Here is a 23399-nt window from a genome sequence, read left to right on the forward strand (position 1 = left end):
AGTCTTCTGCAATGTGTAATACGTCAGTGTCTATTTTAGGACAAAATCGGAAGACAATAGAGCAAAATAGAGTTTTATTCAGATAAAGGATATGAGAACGATAGGTGCTGGGATGCCCTCACCTGGCAGGGTTGTGTGCCGCAATTTGCGCGGCAGCCAGGGTCGTAATCATGGTCCGCATCGGTGTCTGCTTAAGCGCCCTGACCACCCTCATCACATTTGTACAGTCCCACTGTCTTACTTGCTTGGTTCTCCAAGGCTTCCCTTAGTCGCAGAGACACTTCCTCTTTTGATCTGGCACATAAAGAGACAGAGTCCAATTCCAACTTTAAATGTAGAACTTTACTTGTTTTCAATCGCAGCAGATCCACATCAGTCACAGCATCAACACAGAGTTCTGCACAGTCCATATCCTTCACTTTCCCTGTGCTCTTCCCTATGCCCTTCAGTTTGTACCTGGGTTGCTGGGTTGTCCCATCTCGACCGCTACCGCAGCATCCTCCCTGTTCAGCTTCACTAGGTTCAGGAGTTCCCTTGTCCGTTTCGCCCCAGACATGAGGGCATCTGCCCATGTAGTAAGCTGCCACATTTTTGAGCAACCTGCATGTAGGTTCTGCTGCACTTCTGGCCCCCTGGCCCTGGACGGCTGGGCTTCCGACTTCCCAACCTTACGGAGTCATCTGCCCTGTCTGAGTTCTGTATCCCTACTTCCAATAAAAGGGAAAATTCTCTATCTTATCCACGGTTGGCTCCTACTAACTAACTATATACACTGATTTACCCCCATCAAGTGCCCACATTGAGGTACTGCACTTTCCCTATCTACACAACAACATATATACATATATATAGCAGTATCATTATAGAACATCTAGATTATGGCCTGATGCGATAGCATCACACCTCTTGCCATGTTAACCCTCAACACACACACTCCTCTCACCTTTCACCATCTCCACTCACTCTTTCACTCCACATACGACCCCTTCTCTCACTCCGTCTCTCATACTCACGCTGTCATCGCCGCTGCTCCACGATCCCCGACATCTTCCACCGGCGCCATCCTGGATCCAGACGCTGTCCACGCCGGCGACATGTTCTTGCGGCGACGCCATCTTGAGTATCGTGAAATCCCGCGATACTAAAGATGGCGTCGCCGGAAGAACATGTCGCCGGCGTGGACGACGTCGGGATCCAAAATGGCGTCGGCGAAATCTCGCGAGTTTTCGCCGACGCCATTTTGGATCCCGACGTCGTCCTCACCGGCGACATGTTCTTGTGGCGACGCCATCTTTAGTATCGTGGGATTTCGCCGATCCAAAATAGCGTCGCCGCAGGAACATGTCGCCGGCGTGGATGCTGTCGGGATCCAAAATGGCGTCGGCGAAATCTCGCGAGATTTCGCCGACGCCATTTTGGATCCCGACGTCCTCCACGCCGGCGACATGTTCTTGCGGCGACGCCATCTTGACTATCGCGGGATTTCGCCGATCCAAAATGGAAGATGTCGGGGATTGTGGATCAGCGGCGATGACGGCGTGAGTATGAGAGACGGAGTGAGAGAAGGGGTCGTATATGGAGTGAAAGAGTGAGTGGAGATGGTGAAAGGTGAGAGGAGTGTGTGTGTGTTGAGGGTTAACATGGAAAGAGGTGTGCAGTGACGTCACCGGTTACAACTGGACGGAAGTTGTTACAACCGGAAGCTGCTTAGGGCATTTATTATTAGAGATTAAATACATATCGATAAACACTAAGGAAAACTCAGTAGAACGGCTGGCTGTTGGAGATCCAGGATACATCCAATGGAAGGAACAACCATAGAGAATGTAGCTTTTACTGTGCTGTCGAAGACATCATATGATAAAAAAGGAAATCCAGAAGTCGATTTGTTGAGAATTGCGGTAATAAGACAACATGTTTAAAAATTCACAGACTTCTTCATCAGGACAAAACCACATTGAACATGGTTGGATTCTAATCGATTTGTTCACCTTCAATTCACAATAACCATGATCATCTTCTTCAACGTTCTAGTTCACCATCAGTACACAGAGCATATAGTGCAGGCACAATATATCGACCATTGTCCTAATTGGGACTCGCAATCAATACTTTGCACTTTAAGTACTTTATGATCCAATGAGTAGTCGCCGGTGATTTCCAGCCTGTGGCTCCCGAATCCTAGACTGCAATAGATAATAGTCCCGAAAAACATGTGTCAATGATAACTTTTCAAGCTGAAAACTAAATATAATATTAATATGAAGCATATTCAGGGTGAACTACTGAAATGGAAATACTGATAAAAAAAAAAAGTGTATTTTTTACATCTTTTATTTATGCAAAAATAAAGAAAAAAACTGTTCCCCACAGGAATAATTAATGGTGGATATGTAGATTTCATGGATGACCTTTTTGCAAAAATTCATTCAAACCAAGTGCTGATATTTACCAATTCGCGACTTTAGTTTTGATAAAGGAAAAGCACCAAGACTATAAATCATGGCTTTATAGCGCAATGTCAATCTGCAGCTATGCATACATTACAGCACGTAACACATACATTATACTGCTCTACATGAGTCCCATTATAGAAAATGGCTATATAGATGGAATATTATCATAATCAGACATTACTGCAGGAATACATAGGAATATATAGATTTTTCCACAGTGACATTATAACACACCCTAGAAGTAATAGTTTTGTGATTTCCGGGCAACTTTTGGGAATAGGCGTATGAGCTTTGGTAACGCAAGGATGAGGATTTAAATCACTCTCTCGCTAGGGCATACGTACATTGTTTTGAGCTGTTAGGTGTGATTGATCACTGGGAGAAAGCATCTTGATGTTGACAAATGTTATCCTTTAAAGAGGAAATCAGGCCCGAAAAATGAAAATAAGGCAATACGCTGAGAATGCTGCATGCTGCCTGGTAGATATTCCTCTCTCTGTGGTCTATATTACGAGGAGTGATAATGATGATGAATGGGGTGTAGTTATACCGGGTGCAGAGGGGGCCAACCTTGTGCCAAGAGGCTTCTCCGTCACATAGAAAGACTCCCGTCTTATAAATGGCACATAGTAAATAGGGTCCTGTTGCTTGTTAACATGTCCTGTGACAGGGTCACCGGCACCGTATGTGATGGGAGATATGTGTTGCAAAGGTTGTTACCCATAGCTTCCCTCCAGCATGATAGGTGCTGAGAATTAATGAGCAGTTGTCTGAGTCTGTGATTTGTTGTGAGTAGGTGTAAGGCCGGGGTCACACTTGCGTGAAATTCGCATCAATACCTAGCACTGCCGCCGGCACTTGGGACCGGAGTGTGCGGCTTCATGTATTTCTATAAAGAACGGCACAGAGAATCGGCGAGTTGCCAAGGTGGGATAAGAAGTCAAGTAACGGCGTAGGACGGATGTGTCACGTCCGCCATGTCCGCCATGTCTGTTTTGCCTCATGACCTCTGGAGCTGTGTGCACGCGTATCTCATGTCTGCTATCCCTTGCATGTTCCCTAGAGCAGTGTGCACACTCACCTCATGACTGTTGGGCTGCAAGATGCCTGCGCTTCTGCTCTGCCTTCTGTGATCATCTCTGTGTTCCAAGAACCCCTGATCATGTGTCCTTCCTAGGCTCCAGCGCTGTCTGGTTCTGCAATCATCTCTGCATGTCTGGAACCCCTGATCATGTGACCTTCCTAGGCTCCAGCGCTGTCTGGTTCTGCAATCATCTCTGCATGTCTGGAACCCCTGATCATGTGACCTTTCCTAGGCTCCAGCGCTGTCTGGTTCTGCAATCATCTCTGCATGTCTGGAACCCCTGATCATGTGACCTTTCCTAGGCTCCAGCGCTGTCTGGTTCTGCAATCATCTCTGCATGTCTGGAACCCCTGATCACGTGACCTTTCCTAGGTTCCAGCACTGTCTGGTTCTGCAATCATCTCTGCATGTTTGGAATCCCTGGTCATGTGACTGCTCTCTGTGATCCTGGAGGATCTGAACTCTGGAAGTTCTCCCCTGGTCTTGACCCGGAAGTACTGGTGCTATGGAGCTATACCAGACCGCCCCTCCCTATGATCAGGGCCTGATTATTGCGTTGCTTCCCTGCATGGCTGTTTGATCTGCTCGGTCACTCCCTGTATTCTGTGCCCCTGCACTCTGCCCTGTCGTGCGTCTCTGCACACGCTCTGTTCTTGTACTCTGCCTCTTGTCTCGTGCCATGTCTTGTGTTGTCTCTCGTGCCATGTTTGTCCTTGCCTTGCTTTGCCTTGTAGTACTTCCGCTGTTCTCTGCCTTAGCCTGTCTTCGCCATGTTGTATCCTTGCTCTGCCTTGCCTGTTTCGCCATGTCTGGTTTTTGCTATTCTGACACTTGTTGTACTTCTCATGTTTCTTGTCTCAGCCTGGTTTTCCATACTCTGTTCTATTGTGCTCTCTTGCACATTTCTATGTCTAGTCCCAAGGCTCTGCCTTGGCCCGGCTCTAGGTTTCGGCCTACGCTCCGCTGCTAGTTCTATGTCTCATTTCCTGGCTAGTCCCAAGGCTCTGCCTTGGCCCGGCTCTGGGCTTCGGCCTATGCTCCGCTGCTAGCTCTGTTCTCGCTCTGATCTGACTCTGTGTTTCTGTCTCTGTTCCTCTCCGTGTTCTGCTCCCTGCCTTGCCTCGCTCCCTGTCTTGCCTTCCCTGAACCCCGGCGTGGGTTCCCTTGCCACCTCCTGTGCCTTGGTCGTGCCTCGTGTTTGTGTACAGCCGTGTGCACTGGCCAGTGAGGCGTGCCTCCTGCGTGGCTCCTAGCACACACCCTGCCTTGAAACCTGGCGTGGCTCCTAGCACGCACCCTGCCTTGAACCCTGGTGTGGCTCCTAGCACGCACCCTGCCTGGATGGAACCCTGGTGTGGCTCCTAGCATGCACCCTGCCTTGAACCTTGGCGTGGCTCCTAGCACGCACCCTGCCTTGAACCCTGGCATGGCTCCTAGCACGCACCCTGCCTTGAACCCTAACCCTGGCGTGCCCTCTGCACGTGCAGGACTCTGCCTTGAGCCCTGACCCTGGCGTGTCTCTTTGCACGTGCAGGGCTCTGCTTTGTTTCTTGTGCTTTGGCGTGTCTCTACTCACACACCCTGTCTTGTTTGTTGTACTTTGAACCCTTCTGTCTTGTACCTTGGCGTGTCTCTACACATGCACCCTGTCTCGTTTGTTAAGCCTTGAAACCTGGCGTGTCCCCTACACACGCACCTTGCCTTGCACCTTGCTTTGTACCCTGGCGTGTCCCCTACGCACGCACCTAGCCTTGCACCTTACCCTGGACCCTGGTGTGCCCCTAGCACGCATCCTGCCTGGAATCCTGCCTTGGACCTCGGCGTGTTCCCTAACACGCACCATGCCTGGAGATCTGTCATGCCTCCTTGCCTGAACCCTGGTTTGCCTGCCAGATGCCCGGAATCTGCCGATCGCTGCCAGAGATCGTAGGCCTGATGACTGCGGCCTGATGTCCGGAGCTGATGTCCGCAGCCTGATGCCCTGATCGTGTTGATCGTTGCCAGCTGTCCGGAGTCCGATGCCATTGTGCCTTTACCTGTACCCAGGCGTGCCTCCTGGCCCGTACCATGCTATGGACGTTGGCGTGCCCACACAGCACCCTGCTGTTGTGTTGCTTGTTTTCACGTTCGCACTGAATGTTATCCTGAAGTTCTGAATGAAGATACCTTGAACTTACCTCTTGTCTTGTCTTGCTTCCTGCTCGTCCTTGTCGTCAGACACTTGCACTTAGTGTTCCCCTGAGCCGGCCGTCTGGTCCCAGCTGTCGTGGTGGCTCACCCCCTTGGTCTTGCCCCTGACGCTCCCTGTATAGGGGGTGGTTTCTCACAAGGTAAGCTCGCCCTCGGTGGGTGGGTGCCACGACCCAGAGGGTCCACTCAAATAATCGGCTCAGCAGAAGCTGAGCCCGTCACAGGATGAGTATTATTTTTTATTTTTTTTATTTTAAACACTTCCTCAGCCCTCAAAACTATTTAAAAAAAATGATGGCCATCTGACCACCATTTTCCTGGCTTCATGAAAATGAAGTTCAGATTCGCCAGAATCTAAAATTTTCAGAAAATATGCAATGAATTTTCCTAAAATGCTAGGATCTAAGGGGTAACATTTTTTTTTTGTGGAGAGTGACATGTCAAGCCTGACATGCCAAGGTGAGGAGACTTTTAAGCCTTACAATGCTCCTCTGGGAAATATGCAAATTATCTCTTCAAAGAGGAAAAGGACAAGAACTCTGATGAGCCTTGCTACATGACTTTAAATAAAAAACAAAACATCAATTTGCAGAAACTGTGTTTCGGGGTACTGCTCGAAATCTCAATTTGCAGAAACTAGGGGCAGTAACCCGAAAACACAGTGTCTACAAACTGAGATTTTCGTTTTGGCTTTTATCCTATGTTATATGGCAAGGCTCATTGGTGGGTCAATATTGACTTTTAGGATTTCTACTTCCCATAGATGGCACTAGTAGGTGGCACTAGAGGTCTGTTTGCCTAAAAATGCCTAAAAATGTGCCTAAAATGCCATTAAGTCATTAAAATAAAGTTTGAAATCTTCATACAACATGCATGTAAAGCGCCATGGAATAAAGAGCGCTATAATAATAAATAATAATAATAATAATTTCATGGCAAGGAATAGGTAGCGACCCCTTTGTTAACTGTGTTTAAAGAAGTTGTTTGGTTTAGGAAACCCTTTGATTTGGGGCACCCAGTTCCGGACCTCATATGTTGCGGCTACCAAAATATTCTTCTCCTTTCTAACGCTCACAGCCGTTGAACAGGAATGGTGTAATTATTCATTTTTCCTGTAGGGGCACAGCAGGAAAATGATACACTTCCCGCTGATTCTTGAGGTTCCTGTAATAAGTTTATTGCCATGGATTATCCAATGAGAGAGCCATTAGTAATAATATGAAAACCGCTATTTTAATGCACTGGTCAGGTGAGTCGATCACGTCTAAATGGCTCAATATTCTCTAGATGCCGTCTTCTATTTTAGCGTTTATACACTTGTGTTTATTTGTCAGTATGAGGTTTTCCAGAATCATCGCATTATGCCAGGTTTGATTGCTCACTCAACGCCTCGGAGAGCTATTTTTCTAAACATATTGATAAACAGGTACAAAATATAGGAATCAATACGGTCCATTCCATCACTGTAAAAATGTCGCAGTTCTTCAGTGTTTGAATTAATGCTACCGATTTGTAAGGCAAAATGAAAATGGGAATAAAAAAACGTAAATTCGGGTAATTATAGCGATTTTTTTACGTTTAGGGCTTTGTATTTGAACACAGATTTAAGGAAAATTCCTATCTTTGAAAATACCGCACCCCTAAAGTAACACCTCCTATAGGTGGGCAGAAGTTTACAAGTAAATTTTCCCCATTTTTTGGAGCGCGGTGTTGCAAGCTACACACACATGTACGGTATTACACTTGATCGGGTTATCGGCACACCAGGTTCCTGATCAGTACGACAGGTGCTATCTTCAGTAACTTGTCTTGTCCTCAAGTTAAAGAGTAACTAAACTTTTATTTACTTTTTTTAGAATTTTGTCCAGTAAGGAAAGTTCTGAAACTTTGCAGATCACTTTATTATTGGACTAGCTTGGCCCGCGTGAAATTTTCGCACATTGGTCGTCGGGGGCGCAGGCAATTTCAGAAAAAGCAAGCTGGTCAAATGTAAATGTATTTCACGAGCTGATGAACACAGACAGGTATTTATATATGTAGATTGGTAATACAATAAATTGTTTTGATAAGTAGAGGGCAAAAAATTTATTCCGGTTGAGGTGCCACCTGCAGGTCATTGTGTATTTCTGCAGGTTTATGAAAATAAATGTGTAAAATGTATTTAGTGATAAAATTGCGAATGTGTGGTTTGTTTGGCTCTTTTCTTGCTGAAGCGAGCAAGTTTACCTTTCAAATGGTGTATCATGTGTGTGGGGTGAAGTAATCAGCGAAAAAGCAGTGCATGTATACAAATGTGTTTGCATATGTGACTCACCCTCAGTGAAGTGTGCAATTCTCCAATGTGCCTGAAATAGGCTGAGCAAGCACTTGAGCAAGCTGGAAAGACCCCAAGGCAAATGTTTGGATTTGTTTGTGATGCCTGTAAGCAGCTTTGGGGTACTGTGCTGCCACGTGCAGGTAATTTGACCTTTCAAATGGTGTATCATTTGTTTGTGTGGGTGGAGTATGAATGGAGCAAGTGTGCAATTCAATAGGCAGTACATATGGATCGCCCGCCAGGGCAGTGGGGTTACTCAGTACCGGGCCGGTGTCTCAGAGGGATGTATCACGGTGGGGGTGACCCGGTCCGTGGCCCTGGGCATCCATGCAAAAGGGGTAAAACGTGGCTGAATAAAGTTTATAGGTGGATGATACGTGACGCCACCTGTGGTGCTCAGCAATGAAGGGGTTAAGCCGACACTGCAGGCAGATCCTCTGGGACAGATGGTATAAGGCAGCAAGATGTAAGGGCACCCCACAGGTAGAGCTGTAGTCCCAGGGCAGTAGTAATAGATGTTGAGGAAGAGGGTGCAGTCTTAGGCACAGAGATGTAGGAGTGCTGAAGGGGTTGCAAGAAGAAGGCAATGACACAACAGGGTGCAGTTTCCTTTACCTTTACTTTGCAAGTGCAGTCCAGGATCCAGATTACAGATGGAACGGGAGCTGATCAGCCTGAAATCAACTTTATGCAGATGGGTTGTGTAGTCTCCATCCTAGCGCTTATCTGAGGTATATGCAGTACTGACTTACTCCGAAGTTCCTTTTGCTTGCTCTCTTTTAGAACTCCCCTCGTATGGCAGGCAGCCGTAGTCTCCTCTTTCTGGCTCACACAAGTTGCTGCTGTGCCTCCGAGTATTAGCTGGGAACAGAGAGCATTTACAGCCTCTTGTTCCTCCGGTTTTTGCTGCAGGATCATCAGCATCCATACATCCTCGGATACCGGACTCCGGACCATGCGCTTACAGCTAGAAGTGAGCCTGAATTCTGCTCAATCCTCCAGCTCCTCTTTCCACGTCCAGAGATTGACAGCGGCATTTAACTAAGTAACAGCCGGCGGTGGATCGCGATCAAAACAGTTGACCCGTACCGGCAAAGATGTGGGCACAGTGCTGGAGCCCACATCAACAGGAGGGAGTCCGACATCGGCGTACTGTTATGCCCATTGTCGGAAAGGGGTTAAAGGAGTTGTCCGGCTTTAGGGTAGTTGTGAAGTCTCTGCATGCTGTGAAGATTCTCTGGCACCAGTGTATCACTGCAAGTATGCTGTGTGTATACAGGCAGTCACATGTAGACTAGACATGCGTGACCTCTCTTAATGCAAATGTATTGACACGTCTAGTCGGAATGTGGCAGACTAGAAACCTCATACCTGTGGTCACATTACTGCCCACTCTCAGTGTCAGCCATAGAGAATCCTCACAGCGTGCAGTGCACGTGATGGGAGGATTCACAAGTCTGCCGTCCACAGCAGGGGAGGAGGACGGCGATTGCGGGGACAGATGAGGCGTTGAAGCAAGACCAGCATTTATATTTATCTTCCCAGAAATTGGCATTACCATTCCTCTTGTTAAGCATTTTGCATTGTTTGCCATCTATAGCCTCTGTTCTGCAGTGTTTACTGCTTGCTGCAGAATAAGCTAACTGAGAATCTGTCAGCGAGAACGCTATGACAGTGTAACTGGGATATTTTATCTCTTTTCGTCTTTTTCTCAGCTGATTTATGACATAGACCGCATCAAAGTTGAACGTGCCGACAAAGAGCCTGTAAAAGCTAAACTTAGCAACATTTTTAAAGAAACCCAACTCCAAAAATGAATTTAAGCCAAAAATCTGAGCATTAATATGAAATAAAAAGTGTCCCCAGTGTGGCTACCCCCCATTCCTTTGCTTGCAGACAATGTGGTTCCTCTGAGGAGGGGAGTCCTGCGTAGGTTAGGGATGGGACGAATCAGGGAGAGCCCCTTCCTCTGCTGGGGGGCTGTCAGCCGCTCTGTAGTTTGTCTTTATGATGTGTATGCCCTGGATTATGTTTTATCACTTTACCAACCACTTTCTCTAAACTCTACTATTGCCCTGGTAATTTCATCCTCTGCTAATGGTATTCATGCTCAGATTCCTGATAATTAAGAGGATCAGAAATGTGCTCATTTGCATAATTATTTATGTATCACTTGAAAGCTTTCTTTGGGAGACAGCGAAGCTGAGATGAAGGGAAACAAAAGTATTCCGAGATATTTGACTTTTTTTTTTACTCCTACCTTCCGCTATAGTTAATATAAGGGGAAAAAAAATCCAATATGGCCGGATCATTAATACGGCTTTATTTATTTTTAATAGTGATGAGCGAATGTCCTCAGATAACGTGTTATCTGAGCATGCTTGAGTATTATCTGAGTATCTTGGGCATGCTCGAATAATAAATTCGAGTCCCCGCAGCTGCATGATTTGCGGGTGTTCGACAGCTGCAACACAGGGATGGTCTGTTTGTTAGGTAATCCCTGCATGTGTTGTGGCTGTTGAACAGCCGCGAATCATGCAGCGGCGGGGACTCAAACATAATATACGAGTACACCCAAAACACTCGGATAACACCCGAGCATGCTTATATAACACCTTATCTGAGCCCATTTGCTCATCACTAATTTTTAGCAATTTTTTAGGTTGCATCATGGAAGAATACCTTAGAGATAATATTTGACTCAGTAGCAAGTATATTCCGAGTACACCCCTTCCATTATGATAAAGAGATGTTTTTCAAAGCCTCTAATTGAATTTCACACATAAGCGGGTGCTCACTGAACCCTGCCCCTGTGCAGGTTCTTGCTGCACGACAATTCGGATGACCCTGCTTCATCCCAGCCGGGCGCACGTGCAGGAACATCCCAGCTCTTCTCCGTACAGACCTGAAAGACAAATTCTCTTTTAATTCATCTATTCCATTACTTTTGTGATTAGGAGTCTTCGTCCTCCATGGCCCATATCATCTTACGTCCTATAATGAGCATTTGGATGCTGAGGCACTCACTATGATAGCAGAGAATTTGGGAGGCTTTGGCAACCACCTTGGAGAACTGACAACTTTTCCAGCATACCTAGAGGAGGTCTCCCCGCTTTCCCAGGAGAGATGGCAAGTATGGTTCTGCAATTTGTTGGCCTGTGGATGGCTGCATTATATGGCGAATGTCAGGAACTTGCTGGTGCCTCCTGTACATAATGGTGGATGGGATCTACAGGGGCTTCTCACAAAATTAGAATAGCATCAAAAAGTTAATTTATTTCAGTTTTTCAATACAAAAAGTGAAACACATATATTGTATAGCGTCATTACAGAGTGATCTATTTCACGTGTTTATTTCTGCTAATGTTGATGATTATGGCTTACAGCCAATGAAACCCCAAAAGTCATTATCTCAGTAAATTAGAATACTTTATAACACCAGCTTGATAAATGATTTTAAAATCTGAAATGTCGGCCTACTGAAATGTATGTTCAGTAAATGCACTCAATACTTGGTCGGGGCTCCTTTTGCATCAATGACTGCCTCAATGTGGCGTGGCATGGAGGCGATCAGCCTGTGGCACTGCTGAGGGGTTATAGAAGCCCAGGTTGCTTTAATAACAGCCTTCAGCTCATCTGCATTGGTGGGTCTGGTGTGTCTCATCTTCCTCTTGACAATATCACAGACTAGCTTGGCCCGTACGAAATTTTCGCACATTCGTCGTCGGGGGCACAGGCAATTTCAGAAAAAGCAAGCTGGTCAAACGTAAATGTATTTCATGAGCTGATGAACACAGGCTCGGTGACGTCACCGCTAGTCACTGAGCATGCGCCAGCTGCTTCCATTCATTCCCCAGTAGTTTACAGTCGGAGCCGTCGCATTAGCAGCGCTCCACCTGTAAACTAATTAACCCCCGAGATGGATTGCACCGTGGGAAGTGACTGATCGCCAGACAGGTATGGATATTGTTGGTTTGTTATTTTATAATTTTTTACAGGAGAACAATGGCGTCGATATGGAATTAGGAGTATAATGAAAATTTTAAAACTGTGTGTAGTGTATTGTTTCATTAAAATACTTTGTTCTTATTGTGTGTATGTTTATTTAATCCTTGAATAACTCTAGGATTAGTAATGGATAGGTGTCTTATTGACACCTCTCCATTACTAACCTGGGCTTATTGTCACCTTCCAATAGCAAGGTGACATTATCCCCTTATTAACCCCACTTGCCACCACTACAGGGCAAGTGGAAAACCTGACAAAGCTCAAGAATAGGCGCATCTAATAGATGCACTTATTCTGGGTAGCTGGGGGCTGCTGTTTTTAGGCTGGGGGGGGGGGTCAAGATCAATGGGCCCTTACCAGCCTGAGAATAGCAGCCCCAAGCTGTGAGTTTTGCCAGGTTGGTTCACAAACAGAGGGGGTTCCCACATCGGGTTTTCATTCATTCATTCTTCCCTGCTTGCTGTTGCCGGCAGAGCAGGAGAGAAGAATGACAGCCGCGTTCAGCACCAACCGCCGGGGAACAGCGGCTTACAGTAGCGCTTCTTCCCCGGCAGCCGTCCGTGAACATGGAGGACAGTATACACTGTCTCCGTGTGCATGTGTTCTGCACGTTTTGCGGACCGTGCTCTCCCACAAACACTGACATGTCTCCGTGTTTTGCAAGGCCCACCAACAGGTCATGTTTTCAGGATTTCCTTTGTATTGCACAGGTGAAGCAATTATCACCTGATCAATACTAAGGAAATCCTGAAAACATGATCTGTTGGTGGGCCTTGAGGACTGGAGTTGGGGAACCCTGAACTAGAGGATAGCACATGATGTCATGGTAGAATAGTGACTGCAGCTCTGGAGGTTAGGACAGCTCTAGCTACATCCAGAACTGTGGTCACAATTCTAATGCTTAAAGAGCTTGTTTTTTTTACTAAAATTCATGAAATTGAGGCTAAAATCAATTTTGCAATTGGGTTTCATAAAAAAAAAAAAAAAATATTCACTGTTTGCCTCCTTGAGTTAACTGAGAATATGTCAGTGAGCCCGCAATGACAACCTGATGGGGAGTTTGGTGACTCTTTTCTCGTTCATTTTCTAAATTCTTCTCAGCTCATTTGTGAATACAGATCGCATCAAAGTTGACTGTGCAAGAAAATAAAGAACCTATAGAAATAAAAGCCAAATGGTGAAAAAATTTTAACGCAACCCAAATGTTTTTTTTTTTTTTTTTTTAGACCAAAGTACATGAATTTAAGTTAAAAAAAGTCCCTATATGTATATAACTCCCTTAAATAATGCTGTTCATTGCCAAACAGAACAACTCCTTACTATAGGCTGGGTCTGGTATTGCAGCATTAAATTGAATAGTTTTAAGCTGCAATACCTGCCACAGCCTAGGGACAAGAGTGGCGCTATTTCCGCACTTTTTTTTTTCCGAACTCCTTTAAAAACACAGTTTTCTTTAAAAAAAAAAAAAAAATTAATCTGAATTGTCTTGAGGAAGGTTTGTACATAAAATGCGTTTCTGTATCTGGACTTGATTTCCGAAAACATAAAAGTTTATACTAATAAACGCAATTTGGGCATGATGATAATCTGCAGAGAATGTGCTGTTTTTCCACTGTCTGAACAATTTGACTTCCAGCGGGAGTTTTTCATGGTTGCTACGTAACTACAATGTGAATCAGGAGATCGGATTTGAGAACGTCAGAATCTGTGTTTACAAAGGGAACGAGGAAATAAGTGCAACTCCCCGCAGTCCGCCCCCTCGGCGGCACACATCTGTAATTAGACCTTACCACATTTATTAGACTGTTGTTTATTACACTAAAGAAATGATAACATTGTTAATAAATTGTCCATTTAACAAAGAAATTAAAAATATTTTATAATATTTCTTAACAAAAAATGAAAAGTTATACTTAGGTGTAATGCTCATTTTAGCCTCTGGGAGTGCTGTCAAAATGTAGAAAGGAAACTTCTGACAATCCAGAGATTTGTTATCTATTACACTTCATCTTTTGTACCATGTATAAGTGATGATCAGCAGCCATTGTGCAAATAGAGGAGATGTATTTTATAAATGTAGAAATAAAAAAATTATGCAAACTGGCACTGTTCAAAGCTAAGGATTTGTCTGAAATATTATAAGTGTGGATATTGAATTAAATAAATGCAGATTCATTTTTATTTGTTTTTTTCCCGCTTCATAATTTTTTTTCTTGTGCATATCTATATAGGGCCCCAATGGCAAGCCACTGTTTCACACTTGTCCCGGATGCATGCCTTGCTTCCCTCTCCCCAGTAAGCTAGATTGGATTAATCTACAGTCATGGCCAAAAGTTTAGAGAATGACACAAATATTATATTTTCACATGATCTGCTGGCCTCTGGTTTTTATGTGTGTTTGTCAGATGTTTTTATCACATACAGAAATATAATTGCAATCATATTATGAGTAACAAAAGGTTATATTGACAGTTAGAATGAGTTAATGCAGCAAGTCAATATTTGCAGTGTTGACCCTTCTTCTTCAGGACCTCAGCAATTCTCCCTGGAATGCTCTCAATCAACTTCTGGATCAAATCCTGACTGATAGCAGTCCATTCTTGCAAAATCAATGCTTTTATTTTGTCTGAATTTGAAGGTTTTTGTTTGTCCACCCGTCTCTTGATGATTGACCACAAGTTCTCAATGGGATTAAGATCTGGGGAGTTTCCAGGCCATGGTCCCAAAATCTCTATGTTTTGTTCCCTGAGCCATTTAGTTATCACCTTTGCTTTATGGCAAGGTGCTCCATCATGTTGAAAAAGGCATTGTTCATCGCCAAACTGCTCTTGGACGGTTGGGAGAAGTTGCTCTCGGAGGACATTCTGGTACCATTCTTTATTCATGGCTGTGTTTTTAGGCAAGACTGAGAGAGAGCCCATTCCCTTGGCTGAGAAGCAACCCCACACATGAATGGTTTCAGGATGCTTGACAGTTGGCATGAGACAAGACTGGTGGTAGCGCTCACCTGGTCTCCTCCGAATAAGCCGTTTTCCAGATGTCCCAAACAATCGAAAAGGGGATTCATCAGAGAAAATGACTTTACCCCAGTCCTCAGCAGTCCACTCCCTGTACCTCTTGCAGAATATCAGTCTGTCCATGATGTTTTTTCTGGAGAGAAGTGGCTTCTTTGCTGCCCTCCTTGAGACCAGGCCTTGCTCCAAGAGTCTCCGCCTCACAGTGCGTGCAGATGCACTCACACCTGCCTGCTGCCATTCCTGAGCAAGCTCTGCACTGCTGGTAGCCCGATCCCGCAGCTGAAACACTTTTAAGAGACGGTCCTGGCGCTTGCTCGTCTTTCTTGGGCGCCCTGGAGCCTTTTTGGCAACAAGGGAACCTCTCTCCTTGAAGTTCTTGATGATGCGATAGATTGTTGACTGAGGTGCAATCTTTCTAGCTGCGATACTCTTCCCTGTTAGGCCATTTTTGTGCAGTGCAATGATGACTGCACGTGTTTCTTTACAGATAGCCATGGTTAACAGAAGAGAAACAATGATGCCAAACACCAGCCTCCTTTTAAAGTGTCCAGTGGTGTCATTCTTACTTAATCATGACAGATTGATCTCCAGCCCTGTCCTCATCAACACCCACACCTGTGTTAATGGAGCAATCACTGAAACGATGTTAGCTGGTCCTTTTAAGGCAGGGCTGCAATGATGTTGAAATGTGTTTTGGGGGATAAAGTTCATTTTCTAGGCAAATATTGACTTTGCAAGTAATTGCTGTTAAGCTGATCACTCTTTATTACATTCTGGAGTATATGCAAATTGCCATTAGAAAAAAATGAAGCAGTAGACTTTGTAAAAATTAATATTTGTGTCATTCTCAAAACTTTTGGCCATGACTGTACACACCTTGACCTGCTCAGGTGCTGTTTGCAGTCTCCTGGATGTCCCCCACCTGCTTGCTTGTGACCTCCTGGACTTCTCTTGCCTGCTTTCCTGTGGTGTCCTGGATGGCTCCTTCCTGCCAGTGGTTTCCAGCATCCCACCTGCTTGCCTGTGGTCTCCTGGACTTCTGTCACCTGCTTGCCTGTGGTGTCCTGGATGTCTCCCTCCTGCCAGTGATTTCCAGCATCCCACCTGCTTGCCTCTGGCCTCCTGCACATCTCTGCCTGCATGCCTGGGATGTCCCCCACCTGCCAGCGGTTACCAGCATCCCACCTGCTTGCCTGTGGCCTCCTGGACATCTCTGTCCTGCTTGCCTGTGATGTCCTAGACGTCTCCCATCTGCCAGCGGTTTCCAGCATCCCGACTGTTTCCCTATGGTTTTCTGTATGTCACCCATCTGCCTGCAGATTCTGTCATCCCACCTGCTTGCATGTGGTTCCTGGACATCTTTTGACTGCCTGCAGTTTCTTACATCGTGCCTACCTCTCTGCTGTCTCCTGTCCTTGTCCTGAGTGTCCACTTATCAGCTTCCCACTCGGACCTTGGACTGGGAGAAGTCACCTTATCTGATAAGTGTAACACATACAAAAATAGCAAATTTCAAATTAGACATAAGACTTTTTTTTTTTCTTTTTTTTCAGAAACAGCGCCACTTTTGTCCATAGACTACATCTGGTATTGCAACCAGAATGCAACATTGGTGCTATAGCTGAATCATGATGGAGAGAGAGAGAGAGAGAGAGAGAGAGAGAGAGAGAGAGAGAGAGAGAGAGAGAGAGAGAGAGAGAGAGAGAGAGAGAGAGAGAGAGAGAGAGAGAGAGAGAGAGAGAGAGAGAGAGAGATCGCCTGGAGAAAATAAGAGATTAAATAAAGAAAATTTACAAATAGGCATACGGTAACTAAATCTATTCAAACATTTTGCGTCTACAGTTCCTTCGCAGACTTCAGACCAGCATGCAACCCACGTCCTCAGTCGAGCCTGGTTTTATTCCTGCTGCTCCCCTTTAAGAGAGATGAGGGTAACACCTGACTACAGGATTAGACTACAAACACTGTCTGTTTGTAGTCAGTAACCATGGAGACCCATAGATCTGCACTGGAGCTGTATACACGAAATGGTAGAATATTTTTTAATCTAAACAATTATTTTGGGGTTTTTTTGTTTATTTTAGATGCATTGAAGCAATATAAGAAAGCCATTAGGCTCGGACTTTAACAATTAAACATGTTTTTAATAAATTCCTTTAATGCTTCAGCTGTTTCCTTCACCTCTGCTTCCTGAGGCAGATAACCAAAAATTATTAATGCACCCCTGAGTATCTGGAGGCAATGAGCGCGCCGGCTACGCGCTGTAAGGAGAAGGGACGCTTTGCACACCTGATTTATCCGAGCTTTCAAAACACAATGAGAAGTGACCTAGAAATAATATCCAATAAGGAAAGTGATGCTTATTTTAGAAAGCCGCCTGCAATGATTTTAAAAGACAGTGATTGAAGGTACCGAGAAATGAAACCCGTGACCTCCCATATGCTCATCCATCACAACTGGAGGAACCGGACTGAAGACAGCTATACGTGTGTCCTCGGAGATGGCAAATTCCAGTAGAGTGCAGTCCTTGTCTCATCTACCTGGCGCATCACTCTCCTCACCTCTCTATTAATGGAGTATTCCAGGAATACACATTTATGGTCTAGAGTCCAACATACTATTACCCTCGTCACTCACTAGAAAGAAGGGACCACGGGCGGCATTCGAGCTTGTGGCCAACGGTTTTCTAGAGACTGTGACTCGCATAGCCATTTTTGGTGGTGCGACTTGGCCCCATTGTCTTGAATCCAGCAAGAATCGCACTCTCTTCAGTCTGCTAAAAGGGCCATCCATTTCTTAAATATTGATGGTCTGTCATTAGGATAGGTCACCAATACCAGATCGGTGAGTGCACGACACCCAGTACCTTCGACGATCGGCTGTTCCTCGTTCCGGCCGGATGTGCTAAGTTGCGGAGAGGAACAGCACAGATCAGTCCTGTCAACTGCATAGTGGCCACTGCTGAGACTACACCTCTGACCCTAACCAAATAAATAGGGGTGAATCTGCAGTACCCTGTTGTGCCGCTATGCATTTGACTGGAGGGATATGTGCTGCTCCACACATACGGCCGGCACTAGGAACAGCTGATCGGTGGAGGTGCCAGGTGTCACACTCCCATCTGATATTGATGAACTTTCCTAAGGATTGGCCATCAATATTCAAGTAGCACGCATCCCCTTTAATTCATAGGGTTCAGATCTTTAAGAGGTTGTCCGGCATGTGAATGCAGACTTGTGAATCCTCACATTGTGAAGACTATGCACTGTGAGGATTCGCCAGCTATGGAAGCGGCAGGCGCGTCACCGCACATATGTTATTTGCATACATCTAGTCACATGCCAACTAGACTTGGGTGGCTTCACTCAATACAAGTGAATTGAGCGACACGTCTAGTCGGAATGTGGCCGGAAGGATGCAAACTGCATACTTGTGTCACATGACTGCACGCTCTCGGTGCCGGCATCATAGAATCCTCATATTGTGCAATGAGCATTATCTGAGGATTCACAAGAGTGACAGCAGACACAAGTACAAAGCTTATTCCAAAACTTAAGACCAGAGACAACCCCCTTAACGTCTTCATGGCAGTGATTTTTGTTTTTTTAATCCCTGGATTCCAAGAACCTTTTTATTTTCAATTTTCCATCTATATAGCCCTATGAGGGCAAACAAGCTGCAGTTTTAAATGACGCCATTCAGTTTACCATGCAATGTACTGGCAAACAGGAAGAGAAGTAGGGTAAAATGGAGAAGAAAAAAAAAAAAAACACACACACAATTGCAACATTTTTTGGGTGCAGCAGGGTTGGTTTTTAAATCGTTCATTGTATGGGAAATATAACGTGGCAACATGAATCTTTAGGTCAGTACAATTACGGCAATAGCAAACTTGTTTAGGTTTTTCCTACCTTAGTGGTTACAAAAATTCAAAACCTTATAAAAACTATTTTCTGAGATCTGTAGCTTTTTTACTTTTCCATCAATGGAGCTGTATGAGGATTTTTTTGTGTGAGGCGAGCTGATATTTTTAATTATGCCATTTCGGTGCATAATATATAACTATACAGGTTTTAATAGAGTAGATTTTTGCAGATGTGCTGCTAATACCAATTAGGTCTCTTATGTTTCTTTACTTTTTTCCACTTTAATACTTTTTTTTTTTAACTTTCTTTTTTTATTTTCTTAGGGCACTATGGCGAAAAATGCAACAAAAATGCTCATTTTTTATTGCATTTTTCCTGCCAAGAGAAAAAGTGTCCCTTAGGGCTCATACCCATTCGCGAGAAAAATAACGGTCCGGAAATTCCCGGACCGAAAAAACGGAAGAGTGCTATGTGACTGTAGTGCGATTTCCATGCAATTTTTCCAGGGAACATCCGCATGACATGCGTATGCAATGCGATTTTAACATGAGCTTTTACATAGTGCAGTTCTCTCTATGCTCTTTTAACATGAGATTTGTAAAAAAAAAAAAAAAAAAACTGTACACATTTTAAAACAAAATAATCTTCAAAACAAAAATATAGATATAGTAAAAGCCGGCAGATCCCCCGTATAGTAAAGAATAGAATAGATAGACAAGATATATACACCTAGTATAGGTATAATATATATATATATATATATATATATATATATGGCAGGGCTGCAGTAATGAGGCAGCACACAGGCTTAAAGTCCAAAGTCAGTGGTTTAATGTCACTTTACAAACAGCAGTTTAACAGAAAATAAGGAAAAACATAAATATACTCCAGCTTGGAGAACCACTGGTCCCAGACTCACCCCTTGCACGGGACGGGCTTAACTAAGCGGCTGCCAGGTCCGCGGCATCCGTCAGGTGCCATTCCCAGGGTTGTTAAGAGTCTTGCTGCTATAGTCCTGCAGCACGAGGATCCTGTATACAAGTTCAGGCTAAGTCCAGCCAAGTTCCTGTAACTTCCAGACACACACTCACCATGTGCCAAATACCAACCTCCATTACATAGCCCATAACCCCTCCCACCAGTGAGGTAGACATCACATGGGCTGATCACGTGACCATGACATGAAAACCTGGCCAAACATTAATCTGCCGGGAGAAATGTATCTCCCATCCAGCAAAACACCCTTTACTGTACCACTATATGTATATATATATATATATATGTCACACACACACAGATATATATATTTTAGAGAGAGATAGATAGCAGAATAGTCGTTAATTCATTTGTCGGCTTTTGTAAAATTATTGCAGAAGCCGACAGGATAGGAGACATGCTTTACATATAGTAAACCATTGCATATCAGGAAGATTTATATATGTCAGTGATTACTAATTTTTTTAGAGTGTTTGTGTAAAATTTTGGATCTGTAGGTGTTAAATGAAAGAATATAATCACGGAAAAAAATTGTGTGGGCTCCCGCGCAATTTTCTTCGCCAGAGAGGGAAAGCCAGTGACTGAGGGCAAATATTAATAGCCTAGAAAGGGAGCACGGTTATTGCCCCCCCCTGGCTAAAAACATCTGCCCCCAGCCACTCCAGAAAAGGCACACCTGTAAGATGCACCAATTCTGGCACTTAGCCTCTCTCTTCCCATTGGTATATGGGGTAATAAGGGGTTAATGTTACCTTGATTTTGTAAGGTGACATTAAGCCCGATTAATAATGGAGATACCTATCCATTATTAATCCAATAGTATAAAAGAGTTAAAAAAACACAAACACATTAAGACTAAAGACTTTTAATGAAACACACTGGTTTCCCATCTTTATTAAACTGCCAATCCAATCGAAGCCCTTGTTCTCCTGTAAAATAAGAAAAATAAAAAACAAACAATATCCCATACCTGTCCGTCATACAGTCAAGTCCCATGCTGCAATCCATCTCAAGGGGTTAAATAGTTTACAGCCGGGAGTGATGCTAATGCTACCTGCCCGGCTGTAAACCACTGCGGAATGAATAAAAAGCTGCCTGTGCAGCCTCCCTGCCTGACCAGACATGACCTCTGTAGCGTGGGAAAGTTTCTGAACATTTTCCCATGCTGCCGAGTTCACCTCAGGTCAGACGGGGCCTCTGGGCATCCTCAGTGACTAGTGCTGACGTCATTTAGGCTGCGCAGACTCCCACCTGACCCGCCTGAACATCTCTATTGAATATGAAATATACCGCAATGCTATGCGTTGCCTAAGACCAGGCCCACCGGAGGATTCTCCGATCATCCTGTGGACCAGTCCGACCTTGTATGTGCCTCTCCTGGACCTGTGGTGGATTTGTAAATTAAGCTGCAGCTCACCTTGCCTTTAACACAGGCCACATGTATAATTGCTCGTCCTTGTTATCACTGTCACTGTGCATTTGCCGCTGTCATTTCTTCCTGTCCACACTGACATAGTAATGAGTTGCTTTGATGTTCGGATTTTTCTGCTGATCTGTGATACTGTGCTTTTTTGTTGCCACGTGGCCGACATCCAACTTTCTTGGGTTTGTCTTTTTACAAGAGCGAAACTGCTTTGTTATGTATGCAGAATACTCCCTGTACGAGAGCTGCAGTGCAGTCAGCGCTTCCAAGTGGATCCTTCATTGACTGGAAAGAATTATATCTGCTGGGTAGCGTGCACGGTCAATATGAGTGATTTCACATCTATCCTTACAGCAATTCCTGCCAAAAAGAAAAAAATTCTGACATAAAGGGAAAAAATGGACTGCATCCTCCCCACTTTGCAGTCCACAAGTGGTCACATTTTGCTAGTATGGATACAATGGTTTTGCAGCCTTTTTTTGGTAATTATATTTGAAAATTGCATTTTTTTAATTCATTTACATTTTCTACTATTTTTGGCAGGAGTATAGCTAGAGGGGAGAAATGTTCAGTTCTTAACCCCTTCACTACCAAGGGTGGTTTGCACGTTAACTCCCGGGCCAATTTTTACAATTCTGACCACTGTCCCTTTATGAGGTAATAACTCTGAAACGCTTCCATGGATCCCGGTGATTCTGACATTGTTTTCTCCTGACATATTGTACTTCATGTTAGTGGTAAAATTTCATTCATATAACTTGCGTTTATTTGTGAGAAAAATGGAAATTTGGCGAAAATTTTGAAAATTCCGCAATTTTCCAACTTTGAATTTTTATGCCCTTAAATCACAGAGATATGGCACACAAAAAAGTTAATAAGTAACATTTGCCACATGTTTACTTTACATCAGCACAATTTTGGAACCAAAATTTTTATTTGTTAGTAAGATATAAGGGTTAAAAGTTGACCAGCGATTTCTCATTTTTGCAACACCATTTTATTTTTACGGACCACATCACATTTGAAGCCACTTTGAGGGGTCTATATGATAGAAAATACCCAAAAGTGACACCATTCTAAAAACTGCACCCCTTAAGGTGCTTAAAACCACATTCAAGGAGTTTATTAACCCTTCAGGTGCGTCACAGGAATTTTTTGAATATTTTAAAAAAATTAACATTTAACTTTTTTCACAAAAAAAATTACTTCAGGTTCAATTTTTTTTATTTTACCAAGTGTAACAGGAGAAATTGGACTGCAAAAATTATTGTGCAATTTGTCCTGAGCACGCTGATACCTGATATGTGGGGGGGAACCACTGTTTCGGCGCATGGCAGAGCTCAGAAGGGAAGGAGCGCTGTTTGACTTTTTCAATGCAAAATTGGCTGGAATTCTGATCGGACGCCATGTCGCATCTGGAGAGCCCCTGATGTACCTAAACAGTGGAAACCCCCCACAAGTGACCCCATTTTTGAAACTAGACCCCCTAAGGAACTTATCTAGATATGTGGTGAGAACTTTGAACCCACAAGGGCTTGACAGAAGTTTATAATGTACAGCGGTACAATTAAAAAATCATATTTTTTCCACAAAATGATCTTTTCACCCCCAATTTTTATTTTCCCAAGGGTAACAGGACCCTAAAAGTTATTGTGCAATTTGTCCTGAGTACGCTGATACCCCATATGTGGGTGTAAATGACTATTTGGGCACATGGCAGAGCTCGGAAGGCAAGCAGCGCCATTTGACTTTTTTGGCTGGAATTAAGATCGGACACCATGTCGTGTTTGGAAAGCCCCTGATGTACCAAAACAGTGGAAACCCCCCACAATTGACACCTTTTTGGAAACTAGACCCCCTAAGGAACTTATCTAGATATGTGGTGAGAACTTTGAACCCACAAGGGCTTGACAGAAGTTTATAATGTACAGCGGTACAATTAAAAAATCATATTTTTTCCACAAAATGATCTTTTCACCCCCAATTTTTATTTTCCCAAGGGTAACAGGACCCTAAAAGTTATTGTGCAATTTGTCCTGAGT

The sequence above is a fragment of the Dendrobates tinctorius genome, unplaced genomic scaffold, assembly GCF_039654945.1.
Source record: "Dendrobates tinctorius isolate UK_male_01 unplaced genomic scaffold, ASM3965494v1 ptg000147l, whole genome shotgun sequence".
In the NCBI taxonomy this organism is placed as follows: domain Eukaryota; kingdom Metazoa; phylum Chordata; class Amphibia; order Anura; family Dendrobatidae; genus Dendrobates; species Dendrobates tinctorius.